This window comes from Acipenser ruthenus, chromosome 32, assembly GCF_902713425.1.
Source record: "Acipenser ruthenus chromosome 32, fAciRut3.2 maternal haplotype, whole genome shotgun sequence".
Taxonomy (NCBI): domain Eukaryota; kingdom Metazoa; phylum Chordata; class Actinopteri; order Acipenseriformes; family Acipenseridae; genus Acipenser; species Acipenser ruthenus.
The window spans coordinates 1,448,465-1,463,525 of record NC_081220.1 but is presented as its reverse complement, the minus strand read 5'-3'; the positions used below and the strand labels follow the sequence as shown (position 1 = coordinate 1,463,525).

At 39.7% G+C, this 15,061-nt stretch overlaps 9 non-coding genes across 9 annotated transcripts; 2 read left to right on the top strand and 7 right to left on the bottom strand.

The window, feature by feature from the left end:
• Positions 1–4,207: 4,207 nt before the first annotated feature.
• On the bottom strand, positions 4,208–4,280 carry trnak-cuu (transfer RNA lysine (anticodon CUU)). Its single transcript has one exon. It is a non-coding gene; the product is annotated as a tRNA-Lys (tRNA).
• Positions 4,281–4,903: 623 nt separating this feature from the next.
• On the bottom strand, positions 4,904–4,976 carry trnaf-gaa (transfer RNA phenylalanine (anticodon GAA)). Its single transcript has one exon. It is a non-coding gene; the product is annotated as a tRNA-Phe (tRNA).
• A 651-nt stretch (positions 4,977–5,627) lies between these two features.
• Positions 5,628–5,699, bottom strand: trnaw-cca (transfer RNA tryptophan (anticodon CCA)). Its single transcript has one exon. It is a non-coding gene; the product is annotated as a tRNA-Trp (tRNA).
• Positions 5,700–8,313: 2,614 nt separating this feature from the next.
• trnak-cuu (transfer RNA lysine (anticodon CUU)) lies at positions 8,314–8,386 on the bottom strand. The gene has a single exon. It is a non-coding gene; the product is annotated as a tRNA-Lys (tRNA).
• A 414-nt stretch (positions 8,387–8,800) lies between these two features.
• trnan-guu (transfer RNA asparagine (anticodon GUU)) lies at positions 8,801–8,874 on the top strand. Its single transcript has one exon. It is a non-coding gene; the product is annotated as a tRNA-Asn (tRNA).
• A 135-nt stretch (positions 8,875–9,009) lies between these two features.
• trnaf-gaa (transfer RNA phenylalanine (anticodon GAA)) lies at positions 9,010–9,082 on the bottom strand. The gene has a single exon. It is a non-coding gene; the product is annotated as a tRNA-Phe (tRNA).
• A 3,351-nt stretch (positions 9,083–12,433) lies between these two features.
• Positions 12,434–12,506, bottom strand: trnak-cuu (transfer RNA lysine (anticodon CUU)). The gene has a single exon. It is a non-coding gene; the product is annotated as a tRNA-Lys (tRNA).
• Positions 12,507–12,920: 414 nt separating this feature from the next.
• trnan-guu (transfer RNA asparagine (anticodon GUU)) lies at positions 12,921–12,994 on the top strand. Its single transcript has one exon. It is a non-coding gene; the product is annotated as a tRNA-Asn (tRNA).
• A 135-nt stretch (positions 12,995–13,129) lies between these two features.
• trnaf-gaa (transfer RNA phenylalanine (anticodon GAA)) lies at positions 13,130–13,202 on the bottom strand. The gene has a single exon. It is a non-coding gene; the product is annotated as a tRNA-Phe (tRNA).
• Between the last annotated feature and the right edge of the window lie 1,859 nt (positions 13,203–15,061).

The following is a 15,061-nucleotide window of genomic DNA, read 5'->3' as shown; positions in this document are numbered from 1 at the left end:
AGACCTGACTAGTAGATGGCTTCTTCCAGAGCGCTGTTAGGTTCGGATCTATTCGAACAGCATCTCAGCGCAGGCCTCCCCTCGCTGCATTCCCACAGCTAGACTCCCACAGCTAGACTCCCACAGCTAGACTCCCAGCTCTTTTGTTGAGGCTCTTCTGTTTGCTGGCACTTCTTGCTGGCGTGGAAATAGGCTGCCTAATATATATATATATATATATATATATATATATATATATATATATATATATATACACTACCGGTCAAATGTTTTAGAACACCCCCATTTTTCCAGTTTTTATTGAAATTTAAGCAGTTCAAGTCCAGTGAATAACCTGAAATGGTACAAAGGTAAGCGGTAAACTGCCAGAGGTTAAAAAAAAAAAGTTTAGGTTACCAAAAACTGAAAAATAATGTACATTTCAGAGTTATACAAAAAGGCCTTTTTCAGGGAACAAGTAATGGGTTAACAACTTACTGCTGTTCTGCAGCAATGGAAGTAAATTAAGCCTTGAAAGTTGATGCTAACAATTCCTACAGGTGTCCCAACTTTTGTTGATTACTTACAAACCCTCTGTCTGTATAAAAGCAGTGTTGGAACAGACTGTGTTACTACACCCTCTTAAGCATTATTTGGACAGTATTGTACTGCAGGAAGTAGTATACTTCAGACAGACCATTATAACCCTTAAAATTGTAGGTCTTTCCTTTAGAGAAATTGCAAAGAAAGCCAAGGTGTCAGTGAGTACAGTTTCCTACACCATCAAAAGGCACTTGGAAACTGGAGGAAACTCTGACAGGAAGAGGTCTGGCAGACCCAAAGCCACAACAGAATCAGAAGACAAGTTTCTGAGAGTCAACAGCTTGCGTGATAGGCGGCTCACAGGACAACAGCTTCAAGCACAGCTTGACAGGTCGAGTGGCAGTAAGAAAGCCATTGCTAAGATGGCAAAATAAGAAAAGAGGCTTGCCTGGGCCATGAAGCACCGCCAGTGGACTACTGGGCAGCAGTGTGGAGTAGTGGTTAGGGTTCTGGACTCTAGACCGGAGGGTTGTGGGTTCAATCCCCAGTGGGGGACACTGCTGTTGTACCCTTGAGCAAGGTACTTTACCTAGATTGCTCCAGTAAAAACCCAACTGTATAAATGGGTAATTGTATATAAAATAATGTGATATCTGTATAATGTGAAATAATGTATAATGTGATATCTTGTAACAATTGTAAGTCGCCCTGGATAAGGGCGTCTGCTAAGAAATAAATAATAATAATATTGAAGACTGGAAGATGGTCTTATGTACCGATGAATCAAAATTTGAAATCTTCGGTTCATCATGCAGGGTTTTTTGTACGCCGTCGAGTAGGCGAAAGGATGGTTCCGCGGTGTGTGACACCAACTGTCAAACATGGAGGAGGAAGTGTGATGGTCTGGGGCTCTTGTGCTGGATCCAGAGTCGGCGACTTGCACAGAGTGAGTGGCACCCTGAACCAAAACTGCTACCACAGCATTTTGCAGCGCCATGCAATACCCTCTGGTATACGCCTAGTTGGTCAGGGGTTCATCCTACAGCAAGATAATGACCCAAAACATACCTCCAGGCTATATCAGAACTACCTTAGAAGAAAAGAACAAGACGGTAGGCTTCAAATCATGGAATGGCCAGCACAGTCTCCAGACTTAAACCCCATCGAGCTGGTTTGAGATGAACTGGACAGAAGGGTGAAAGCAAAGCAACCTACAAGTGCAACACATTTGTGGGAACTTCTGCAACAGTGTTGGGAAGAACTTTCCGAACAATATTTGATTTCCATTGTAGAAAGAATGCCACGAGTGTGTTCGGCTGTTATATCTGCAAAAGGTGGCTACTTTGATGAGTCAAAAATTTAGATTAAATTTTGTTAAACAAAACGATTCCATGATTTCTTTGTTATTTCCAATTGCTTATTTGTTCTATGCTTTAATTTCAGAGTACATTGAGACATTAAACTGCGTAAATTTCAATAAAAACTGGAAAAATTGAGGTGTTCTAAAACTTTTGACCGGTAGTATATATATATATATATATATATATATATATATATATATATATATATATATATATATATATATATAACAACTGCGTGGCAAAAGAACCAACTAAACTGTGTGGAAACCAATCAAATAGCAAATCAACTTCTAATCAATTTAACCACTCACCTGGTACTAATCACACACTAACTCAGCTAATTCAAACACCACCTTATAATGGAACTGAATGGAGTTAATTTAAAAATTACTTGAAGCAGGAACTTACCTATCTGCCTCGGTCCCTGGTTCCTGTAGACTAAATACATGTAATTCGATTTTTGTATTGGTATTATTTGTATTGAGGCAGGGAGGCTGCAGTTGTTTCTAAGCGACAATGAATCTGGAATAACATTCTTAGGGTTCGTGTCATACGACTTTGTGTCATCAAAGCTGTTTCTGGTGACGTTCAGTGGATTATATTTGGAATCTGTTTTCAGTATTCTGAGACGACAAATTAATAGCTCAGTTGGTTAGAGTGAAAGAATTTGCCATCAGTCAGCCTGGCTAGCTCAGTCAGTAGTGCGTGAGACTCTCAAGCTCAGGGTAGTTGGTTCGAGCCCCACGTTGGGCATCCTTTTTAAACACAAATTGTAGAAGTTTCTTCGAGGCAACTGATCAATGTCTGATTCTGTTCACATTGTATACAGGATTGCAACAAAATTAGTTATTGGTCACTGTCATATAGCAATTGCTATTGTAAAATGAGTGCATCATTTACACCTATAACGATATTGAAATAAATAATCTTACTTTTTTGGGTTGGCTCAATCCGTCTCTTTTTTTACAATTGTCATTACATCTTTCATGGAGCAACAGTTTGTATGTGCGTAATAAACCCAATTGGGCCTTGATACAATAGACAACCCTAGACTGTGCTGAAATAAATAATGCGGTTTTCTACTGTAACAAACGCAGCTTGTCAGGATTCTATTATGGTGTTGCTGAGCTGTTGAACGTTTCTCATAATACACAGGTTTACTGGACTGACAAAAAGGCGATCGACAAAAAGAATGCTATCTCGAAACACTAGCTTTGTCAAGTCGAAATAGCGCAGTTGGCACCGCGTAAAACTGAAGATCTAAAGGTCCCTGGTTCAATCCCGGGTTTTGGCAAACAGCAAAACTGTTTTTATTTTGAACTAACAAACAAAGCATATTTTTTTCTTCAGTGTAAATGGAAGAAATAACAACTTATCAGAATGCCATTTTCTAATGTGATTAAGAAATACAGACAGCACCATCCCTGGGTGGGCTTGAACCACCAACCTTCCGGTTAACAGCCGAACGCGCTAACCGATTGCGCCACAGAGACCACCCTGTTAAGCCGCCAAAGCATACGGTAGGGATCATCCTAGCATGTTAAACGAGGGGATTTCTCCTGTAAGCTGCGTCTAGTAATAGATTGTTTATACTGTTCTCAATGGTTCGCATCCCAGCCTGAGACCACGATCCAGTGGTAGACGATGTTTTTCAAGTAATATGTTATTTGGAATATTAAAACAATCAAGTTAAATAACATGTTTGGACACAAAATATTTTCAGTGAGGTTAACAAGTAGTCTGTTTACAACAAAAATGCAATTTGTGTTAGGAACACTATTTTATTCGGATTTAAAATGGAAATTAAAATGGTATTGAGTGCTGACAACAGTTTGGTATCAGCTGTTGATTTCCTTAAAACAATCTTTTCTAGTAAAATAAAGAAATGTATTCTATTTAAAAATACGTAAAATTGAACTGTCAAAAGTGGGATTTGAAACCACGCCTCCATTCAGAGACCAGAACACAAAATTCTTTGGAAAGACAGAGTCCTTGAATCTGGCGCCTTAGACCACTCGGCATTCTGATAAGCTGCATTTGTTAATGTAGAAAACCGCATTATTTATTTCAGCACACACTAGGGTTCTAGTATCAAGGCCCGATTGGGTTTACGCACATACCAACTGTTGCTCCATAAATGATGTTAAGACAATTGTAAAAAAAAGAATCGGATTGAAGTCAACCCAAAAAGTTAGATTATTTATTTCAATATCGTTATAGCAATAGTTATATGACAATGACCAATGAGTAATTTTGTTGCAATACTGTATACAATGTGAACAGAATCAGACATTGCTCCATCTTCAATTTGTATTTAAAAAGGACGCCCAACGTGGGGCTCGAACCCACGACCCTGAGATTAAGAGTCTCATGCTCTACCGACTGAGCTAGCCGGGCTGACTGGTGCATGGTACTTTCACTGTAACCAACTGAGCTATTAATTTGTCATCTTATTTGAGAATATACTGAATGACAGAACCAAAGATTCCAAATATAATCCACTGAACTCTAGCTTTATTATCATAATGAAAACAGATTACACATGACCACAGTTCTGTATCAAAATTAAGTCGTAAGTATATGGTTTCCATTGTAGCTATTTACACACACTGCTCTGTTGTCTCCCAGGGTGTTATCTAACAAAACGACATATGCTGTGCTGCCTTAAAGGATTACATAGACTTTCCTGCCCCATCTTGCTTTCATCTTAGATGTGATCTCAGGTTCTGCTGTGTTCTGCTCCCTCGATCACGTTCTGCAGCATCTCGCCTTGCTAATCACTCCCGTATGCTTTGGCGGCTTAACAGGTTGGTCTCTGTGGCGCAATCGGTTAGCGCGTTCGGCTGTTAACTGAAAGGTTGGTGGTTCGAGCCCACACAGGGACGATGCTTTTTGCATTTCTTAATCACATTAGAAAATGGCACTCTGATACGCTGTTATTTCATCCAATTACGCTGAAGGATAAATGTGCTCTTTTTTTGTAGTTCAAAATAATACAAAACAAATATCGTCTTGTTGTTTGCCGAAACCCGGGATCGAACCAGGGACCTTTAGATCTTCAGTCTAACGCTCTCCCAACTGAGCTATTTCGGCTTGACAAGGCAAGTGTTTCGAGGTAGCATTCTTTTTGGCAATCCAGTAAACCTGTAATGAGAAACGTTCAACAGCTCGGCAACACCATAATAGAATCCGATGCCTTTACAAATGCGTTTCGAAACTGTTGTTTTCTCCCAAATGCGGTTCTCAACAAATGTTTTTTTTTTTTTTTGTATTCCTTCCAGAGTAAGTCCAAAAGGCAAACACTGGAACTGGCTGCCTGAAAGTGCAGCGCTTGAACTGCCTCAACAAACGCTGAGCTCTAAAACGTGTACATTGAAAGTCGTTGTTAATTCTTAAAGGTCTGTTAAGCTTAAAGGTACCAATCATTACTTGCTGTACTTTAAATTTCTTCAAAACTAGTATTTCTATAGCTATGTTCTCTATCTCATGCAAGGAAGTGTTAATATAACTTTATTACCTAACTGTGTCAATGAAGACTGGTCAACAGTAATTTCGGATTCACTTTAGTTTATTGTGCTGTATCAAATGAAACATAAAAATGAATCGCAATACAATAAATCTCTGTTTGATCGCTATACAATCAATATGTTGTGTAGGCTAAATTGTATAAATAAATGTCCGGAAACAGTCAAATTCAAACACGTTAAAAAATGAAATAGTGCAGAATAAAAACAAAGGCGTCTTTGACCTTGACGTGATTTGAACACGCAACCTTCTGATCTGGAGTCAGACGCGCTACCGTTGCGCCACGAAGTCCTGGTGTAATGCCAGCTTATTATGCAATGCTAGAGTGTACAGCAAGCATGCCAAACACATGGTAATGCCGACGCTGATACTAGGAAAACACTCGGTATCACCAGGGTCATGGGAAACAGCCGACTCAATATGTGTTCGTAGCCAGCAGGGCTATTAAGTTGTCGGAAGTGTGTTTGATTCTCAGCTTTAAAAGTAAAGAAAACATAAAACAATGCGATTTGCTTTTATAAATTTCATTATTTGAAACGTGGGCATAAACACAGTTGTACTGGCTGGGAATCGTCTCTGGTCAATTACTTGGAAAGCAGCTATGCTGACCAATATATCACCAATAGGGAAAAGCTGGCAGTACTGAGTGACACAGAAGACGGATTCTCTCAGCGCGTCTCCTCTGAATGCGCACTGGCACAAAGGGGCTTTTCTCATCTAATGTTTGCACTGTGTTGATTGCTATTTGTCTATTTTGTTTGGTGCACGGGTGAAACGGAGTTCGTAATTAAAGTATCTTTTTGTTTTGTTTATCACAAGCACGGTGCACACGGACCTCAGGTCCCGCCCCAAACAATTGCAGGTACCTGTACACACCTGGAATTAAAAGGGCTTTGAGGTATTAAAAGGGTGAGGAACTAAGAGACTGGGAGCATGGAACGAGGAGATACCGGAATAGGAAAGAGAGAGAAGCCGAGGGAAGTAAACGAAAATAAAGAGGACGAGATTAGACAGCGAGTGGTTGGGGTTTTTTTTTTGTGCACGGACAGTGTCAGTTTCGTTTTGTTATTTTTTTTCGTGGACTCACTCTGGGAGGACTGCGGAACTTGGTGATTGAAGACATTTGAAAAGAGGTACTGACAAGAACCTTTGCGTTCGTGGTTTATGTCAGGATATCAGGATCTCTCCTGAGGCCTTCAGCTGAAGCGCAGCACCCTATGGAGAGGGCTGTCCAAACAGGCGTCTGGACAGGAGCCCTAAGAGGAGGTCTGGACCAGAGAGTGTATGACGTATGGTTAAGTGAACAAATACACATTAAAATGCATCTAACGCTCAAAAATTAAACAATAATTCAAATAAACAAACTATGCAAAAAAAGGAAAACCAATCCAATTAAAATTCAAAAATCATAAGTGATAATACTGAATAAAATAATAATCAACACATTCGACACCCGTGACATTACCACCACTGCGATCTTGAAAATGTTTGTATGCCACAAAATAATGAACAGTCGTTCATTATTTTGTGTATCAGCCGCCACACAAAGCTGAGCGCAGTGCGGTATACTGTAATGATGTTCCAGTCAGTCTGCCCGGACTGCACTTGAACCATCTTAAAAACACGAAGCCCCTAATAAGCTAATTTGTAAAAGTTAGTAAAGAGTTGCGCTAATATAACGAAGCTAAATTTGAACTCCTAGCTGGAGCAACGAGAGAGGGCGAGAGGGCGGTGCAGAGAAGGAGGGGGAGACGCTGCTAGGCAACCGGCTCGTGAACATTCCACTCAGCTGAGCAGAGACCGTTAGGATTTAAAAATGCGAACGTTCCGAGCGGCGTTAGGCGCTTCGTTAAATTAACACACCGTTGCTGGCATTTGAATGTAACCATATTTTAAATACTCAAATAGGACTGTATTAAAAAAATATATTATGTTTTTCAAAGTAATATGTTATGTGGAATATTAAAACAATCAAACTAAATAACACATGTTTGGACACAAAATATTTTTCTTCCTCATAACGTGTTAGAAAATGTAAACAGCAGTTGGAGAATGCCGAAGTCGATCATCCTAGCATGTTAAACGAGGGCATTTCTCCTGTAAGCTGCGTCTAGTAATAGATTGTTTATACTGTTCTCAATGGTTCGCATCCCAGCCTGAGACCACAATCCAGTGGTAGACGATGTTTTTCAAGTAATATGTTATTTGGAATATAAAAACAATCAAGTTAAATAACATGTTTGGACACAAAATATTTTCAGTGAGGTTAACAAGTAGTCTGTTTACAACAAAAAAGCAATTTGTGTTAGGAACACTATTTTATTCGGATTTAAAATGGAAATTAAAATGGTATTGAGTGCTGACAACAGTTTGGTATCAGCTGTTGATTTCCTTAAAACAATCTTTTCTAGTAAAATAAAGAAATGTATTCTATTTAAAAATACGTAAAATTGAACTGTCAAAAGTGGGATTTGAACCCACGCCTCCATTCAGAGACCAGAACACAAAATTCTTTGGAAAGACAGTCCTTGAATCTGGCGCCTTAGACCACTCGGCATTCTGATAAGCTGCATTTGTTAATGTAGAAAACCGCATTATTTATTTCAGCACACACTAGGGTTCTCGTATCAAGGCCCGATTGGGTTTACGCACATACCAACTGTTGCTCCATGAATGATGTTAAGACAATTGTAAAAAAAAGAATCGGATTGAAGTCAACCCAAAAAGTTAGATTATTTATTTCAATATCGTTATAGCTATAAACGATGCATGCATTTTACAATAGCAATTGCTATTTGACAATGACCAATAAGTAATTTTGTTGCAATACTGTATACAATGTGAACAGAATCAGACATTGCTCCGTTGTCTCGAAGAAACATCTTCAATTTGTATTTAAAAAGGACGCCCAACGTGGGGCTCGAACCCACGACCCTGAGATTAAGAGTCTCATGCTCTAACGACTGAGCTAGCCGGGCTGACTGGTGCATGGTACTTTCACTGTAACCAACTGAGCTATTAATTTGTCATCTTATTTGAGAATATACTGAAAGACAGAACCAAACATTCCAAATATAATCCACTGAACTCTAGCTTTATTATCATAATGAAAACAGATTACACATGACCACAGTTCTGTATCAAAATTAAGTCGTAAGTATATGGTTTCCATTGTAGCTATTTACACACACTGCTCTGTTGTCTCCCAGGCTGTTATCTAACAAAACGACATATGCTGTGCTGCCATAAAGGATTACATAGACTTTCCTGCCCCATCTTGCTTTCATCTTAGATGTGATCTCAGGTTCTGCTGTGTTCTGCTCCCTCGATCACGTTCTGCAGCATCTCGCCTTGCTAATCACGCCCGTATGCTTTGGCGGCTTAACAGGTTGGTCTCTGTGGCGCAATCGGTTAGCGCGTTCGGCTGTTAACCGAAAGGTTGGTGGTTCAAGCCCACCCAGGGACGATGCTTTTTGCATTTCTTAATCACATTAGAAAATGGCACTCTGATACGCTGTTATTTCATCCAATTACGCTGAAGGATAAATGTGCTCTTTTTTTGTAGTTCAAAATAATACAAAACAAATATCGTCTTGTTGTTTGCCGAAACCCGGGATCGAACCAGGGACCTTTAGATCTTCAGTCTAACGCTCTCCCAACTGAGCTATTTCGGCTTGACAAGGCAAGTGTTTCGAGGTAGCATTCTTTTTGGCAATCCAGTAAACCTGTAATGAGAAACGTTCAACAGCTCGGCAACACCATAATAGAATCCGATGCCTTTACAAATGCGTTTCGAAACTGTTGTTTTCTCCCAAATGCGGTTCTCAACAAATGTTTTTTTTTTTTTTTTTTGTATTCCTTCCAGAGTAAGTCCAAAAGGCAAATACTGGAACTGGCTGCCTGAAAGTGCAGCGCTTGAACTGCCTCAACAAACGCTGAGCTCTAAAACGTGTACATTGAAAGTCGTTGTTAATTCTTAAAGGTCTGTTAAGCTTAAAGGTACCAATCATTACTTGCTGTACTTTAAATTTCTTCAAAACTAGTATTTCTATAGCTATGTTCTCTATCTCATGCAAGGAAGTGTTAATATGACTTTATTACCCAACTGTGTCAATGAAGACTGGTCAACAGTAATTTCGGATTCACTTTAATTTATTGTGCAGTATCAAATGAAACATAAAAATGAATCGCAATACAATAAATCTCTGTTTGATCGCTATACAATCAATATGTTGTGTAGGCTAAATTGTATAAATAAATGTCCGGAAACAGTCAAATTCAAACACGTTAAAAAATGAAATAGTGCAGAATAAAAACAAAGGCGTCTTTGAACTCGACGTGATTTGAAAACGCAACCTTCTGATCTGGAGTCAGACGCGCTACCGTTGCGCCACGAAGTCCTGGTGTAATGCCAGCTTATTATGCAATGCTAGAGTGTACAGCAAGCATGCCAAACACATGGTAATGCCGACGCTGATACTAGGAAAACACTCGGTATCACCAGGGTCATGGGAAACAGCCGACTCAATACCTGTTCGTAGCCAGCAGGGCTATTAAGTTGTCGGAAGTGTGTTTGATTCTCAGCTTTAAAAGTAAAGAAAACATAAAACAATGCGATTTGCTTTTATAAATTTCATTATTTGAAACGTGGGCATAAACACAGTTGTACTGGCTGGGAATCGTCTCTGGTCAATTACTTGGAAAGCAGCTATGCTGACCAATATATCACCAATAGGGAAAAGCTGGCAGTACTGAGTGACACAGAAGACGGATTCTCTCAGCGCGTCTCCTCTGAATGCGCACTGGCACAAAGGGGCTTTTCTCATCTAATGTTTGCACTGTGTTTTTTGCTGTGTTGATTGCTATTTGTCTATTTTGTTTGGTGCACGTGTGAAACGGAGTTCGTAATTAAAGTATTTTTTTGTTTTGTTTATCACAAGCACGGTGCACACGGACCTCAGGTCCCGCCCCAAACAATTGCAGGTACCTGTACACACCTGGAATTAAAAGGGCTTTGAGGTATTAAAAGGGTGAGGAACTAAGAGACTGGGAGCATGGAACGAGGAGATACAGGAATAGGAAAGAGAGAGAAGCCGAGGGAAGTAAACGAAAATAAAGAGGACGAGATTAGACAGCGAGTGGTTGGGTTTTTTTTTTGTGCACGGACAGTGTCAGTTTCGTTTTGTTATTTTTTTTCGTGGACTCACTCTGGGAGGACTGCGGAACTTGGTGATTGAAGACATTTGAAAAGAGGTACTGTCAAGAACCTTTGCGTTCGTGGTTTATGTCAGGATATCAGGATCTCTCCTGAGGCCTTCAGCTGAAGCGCAGCACCCTATGGAGAGGGCTGTCCAAACAGGCGTCTGGACAGGAGCCCTAAGAGGAGGTCTGGACCAGAGAGTGGATGACGTATGGTTAAGTGAACAAATACACATTAAAATGCATCTAATGCTCAAAAATAAAACAATAATTCAAATAAACAAACTGTGCAAAAAAAGGAAAACCAATCCAATTAAAATTCAAAAATCATAAGTGATAATACTGAATAAAATAATAATCAACACATTCGACACCCGTGACATTACCACCACTGCGATCTTGAAAATGTTTGTATGCCACAAAATAATGAACAGTCGTTCATTATTTTGTGTATCAGCCGCCACACAAAGCTGAGCGCAGTGCGGTATACTGTAATGATGTTCCAGTCAGTCTGCCCGGACTGCACTTGAACCATCTTAAAAACACGAAGCCCCTAATAAGCTAATTTGTAAAAGTTAGTAAAGAGTTGCGCTAATATAACGAAGCTAAATTTGAACTCCTAGCTGGAGCAACGAGAGAGGGCGAGAGGGCGGTGCAGAGAAGGAGGGGGAGACGCTGCTAGGCAACCGGCTCGTGAACATTCCACTCAGCTGAGCAGAGACCGTTAGGATTTAAAAATGCGAACGTTCCGAGCGGCGTTAGGCGCTTCGTTAAATTAACACACCGTTGCTGGCATTTGAATGTAACCATATTTTAAATACTCAAATAGGACTGTATTAAAAAAATATATTATGTTTTTCAAAGTAATATGTTATGTGGAATATTAAAACAATCAAACTAAATAACACATGTTTGGACACAAAATATTTTTCTTCCTCATAACGTGTTAGAAAATGTAAACAGCAGTTGGAGAATGCCGAAGTCGATCATCCTAGCATGTTAAACGAGGGCATTTCTCCTGTAAGCTGCGTCTAGTAATAGATTGTTTATACTGTTCTCAATGGTTCGCATCCCAGCCTGAGACCACAATCCAGTGGTAGACGATGTTTTTCAAGTAATATGTTATTTGGAATATAAAAACAATCAAGTTAAATAACATGTTTGGACACAAAATATTTTCAGTGAGGTTAACAAGTAGTCTGTTTACAACAAAAAAGCAATTTGTGTTAGGAACACTATTTTATTCGGATTTAAAATGGAAATTAAAATGGTATTGAGTGCTGACAACAGTTTGGTATCAGCTGTTGATTTCCTTAAAACAATCTTTTCTAGTAAAATAAAGAAATGTATTCTATTTAAAAATACGTAAAATTGAACTGTCAAAAGTGGGATTTGAACCCACGCCTCCATTCAGAGACCAGAACACAAAATTCTTTGGAAAGACAGTCCTTGAATCTGGCGCCTTAGACCACTCGGCATTCTGATAAGCTGCATTTGTTAATGTAGAAAACCGCATTATTTATTTCAGCACACACTAGGGTTCTCGTATCAAGGCCCGATTGGGTTTACGCACATACCAACTGTTGCTCCATGAATGATGTTAAGACAATTGTAAAAAAAAGAATCGGATTGAAGTCAACCCAAAAAGTTAGATTATTTATTTCAATATCGTTATAGCTATAAACGATGCATGCATTTTACAATAGCAATTGCTATTTGACAATGACCAATAAGTAATTTTGTTGCAATACTGTATACAATGTGAACAGAATCAGACATTGCTCCGTTGTCTCGAAGAAACATCTTCAATTTGTATTTAAAAAGGACGCCCAACGTGGGGCTCGAACCCACGACCCTGAGATTAAGAGTCTCATGCTCTAACGACTGAGCTAGCCGGGCTGACTGGTGCATGGTACTTTCACTGTAACCAACTGAGCTATTAATTTGTCATCTTATTTGAGAATATACTGAAAGACAGAACCAAACATTCCAAATATAATCCACTGAACTCTAGCTTTATTATCATAATGAAAACAGATTACACATGACCACAGTTCTGTATCAAAATTAAGTCGTAAGTATATGGTTTCCATTGTAGCTATTTACACACACTGCTCTGTTGTCTCCCAGGCTGTTATCTAACAAAACGACATATGCTGTGCTGCCATAAAGGATTACATAGACTTTCCTGCCCCATCTTGCTTTCATCTTAGATGTGATCTCAGGTTCTGCTGTGTTCTGCTCCCTCGATCACGTTCTGCAGCATCTCGCCTTGCTAATCACGCCCGTATGCTTTGGCGGCTTAACAGGTTGGTCTCTGTGGCGCAATCGGTTAGCGCGTTCGGCTGTTAACCGAAAGGTTGGTGGTTCAAGCCCACCCAGGGACGATGCTTTTTGCATTTCTTAATCACATTAGAAAATGGCACTCTGATACGCTGTTATTTCATCCAATTACGCTGAAGGATAAATGTGCTCTTTTTTTGTAGTTCAAAATAATACAAAACAAATATCGTCTTGTTGTTTGCCGAAACCCGGGATCGAACCAGGGACCTTTAGATCTTCAGTCTAACGCTCTCCCAACTGAGCTATTTCGGCTTGACAAGGCAAGTGTTTCGAGGTAGCATTCTTTTTGGCAATCCAGTAAACCTGTAATGAGAAACGTTCAACAGCTCGGCAACACCATAATAGAATCCGATGCCTTTACAAATGCGTTTCGAAACTGTTGTTTTCTCCCAAATGCGGTTCTCAACAAATGTTTTTTTTTTTTTTTTTTGTATTCCTTCCAGAGTAAGTCCAAAAGGCAAATACTGGAACTGGCTGCCTGAAAGTGCAGCGCTTGAACTGCCTCAACAAACGCTGAGCTCTAAAACGTGTACATTGAAAGTCGTTGTTAATTCTTAAAGGTCTGTTAAGCTTAAAGGTACCAATCATTACTTGCTGTACTTTAAATTTCTTCAAAACTAGTATTTCTATAGCTATGTTCTCTATCTCATGCAAGGAAGTGTTAATATGACTTTATTACCCAACTGTGTCAATGAAGACTGGTCAACAGTAATTTCGGATTCACTTTAATTTATTGTGCAGTATCAAATGAAACATAAAAATGAATCGCAATACAATAAATCTCTGTTTGATCGCTATACAATCAATATGTTGTGTAGGCTAAATTGTATAAATAAATGTCCGGAAACAGTCAAATTCAAACACGTTAAAAAATGAAATAGTGCAGAATAAAAACAAAGGCGTCTTTGAACTCGACGTGATTTGAAAACGCAACCTTCTGATCTGGAGTCAGACGCGCTACCGTTGCGCCACGAAGTCCTGGTGTAATGCCAGCTTATTATGCAATGCTAGAGTGTACAGCAAGCATGCCAAACACATGGTAATGCCGACGCTGATACTAGGAAAACACTCGGTATCACCAGGGTCATGGGAAACAGCCGACTCAATACCTGTTCGTAGCCAGCAGGGCTATTAAGTTGTCGGAAGTGTGTTTGATTCTCAGCTTTAAAAGTAAAGAAAACATAAAACAATGCGATTTGCTTTTATAAATTTCATTATTTGAAACGTGGGCATAAACACAGTTGTACTGGCTGGGAATCGTCTCTGGTCAATTACTTGGAAAGCAGCTATGCTGACCAATATATCACCAATAGGGAAAAGCTGGCAGTACTGAGTGACACAGAAGACGGATTCTCTCAGCGCGTCTCCTCTGAATGCGCACTGGCACAAAGGGGCTTTTCTCATCTAATGTTTGCACTGTGTTTTTTGCTGTGTTGATTGCTATTTGTCTATTTTGTTTGGTGCACGTGTGAAACGGAGTTCGTAATTAAAGTATTTTTTTGTTTTGTTTATCACAAGCACGGTGCACACGGACCTCAGGTCCCGCCCCAAACAATTGCAGGTACCTGTACACACCTGGAATTAAAAGGGCTTTGAGGTATTAAAAGGGTGAGGAACTAAGAGACTGGGAGCATGGAACGAGGAGATACAGGAATAGGAAAGAGAGAGAAGCCGAGGGAAGTAAACGAAAATAAAGAGGACGAGATTAGACAGCGAGTGGTTGGGTTTTTTTTTTGTGCACGGACAGTGTCAGTTTCGTTTTGTTATTTTTTTTCGTGGACTCACTCTGGGAGGACTGCGGAACTTGGTGATTGAAGACATTTGAAAAGAGGTACTGTCAAGAACCTTTGCGTTCGTGGTTTATGTCAGGATATCAGGATCTCTCCTGAGGCCTTCAGCTGAAGCGCAGCACCCTATGGAGAGGGCTGTCCAAACAGGCGTCTGGACAGGAGCCCTAAGAGGAGGTCTGGACCAGAGAGTGGATGACGTATGGTTAAGTGAACAAGTACACATTAAAATGCATCTAACGCTCAAAAATTAAACAATAATTCAAATAAACAAACTATGCAAAAAAAGGAAAACCAATCCAATTAAAATTCAAAAATCATAAG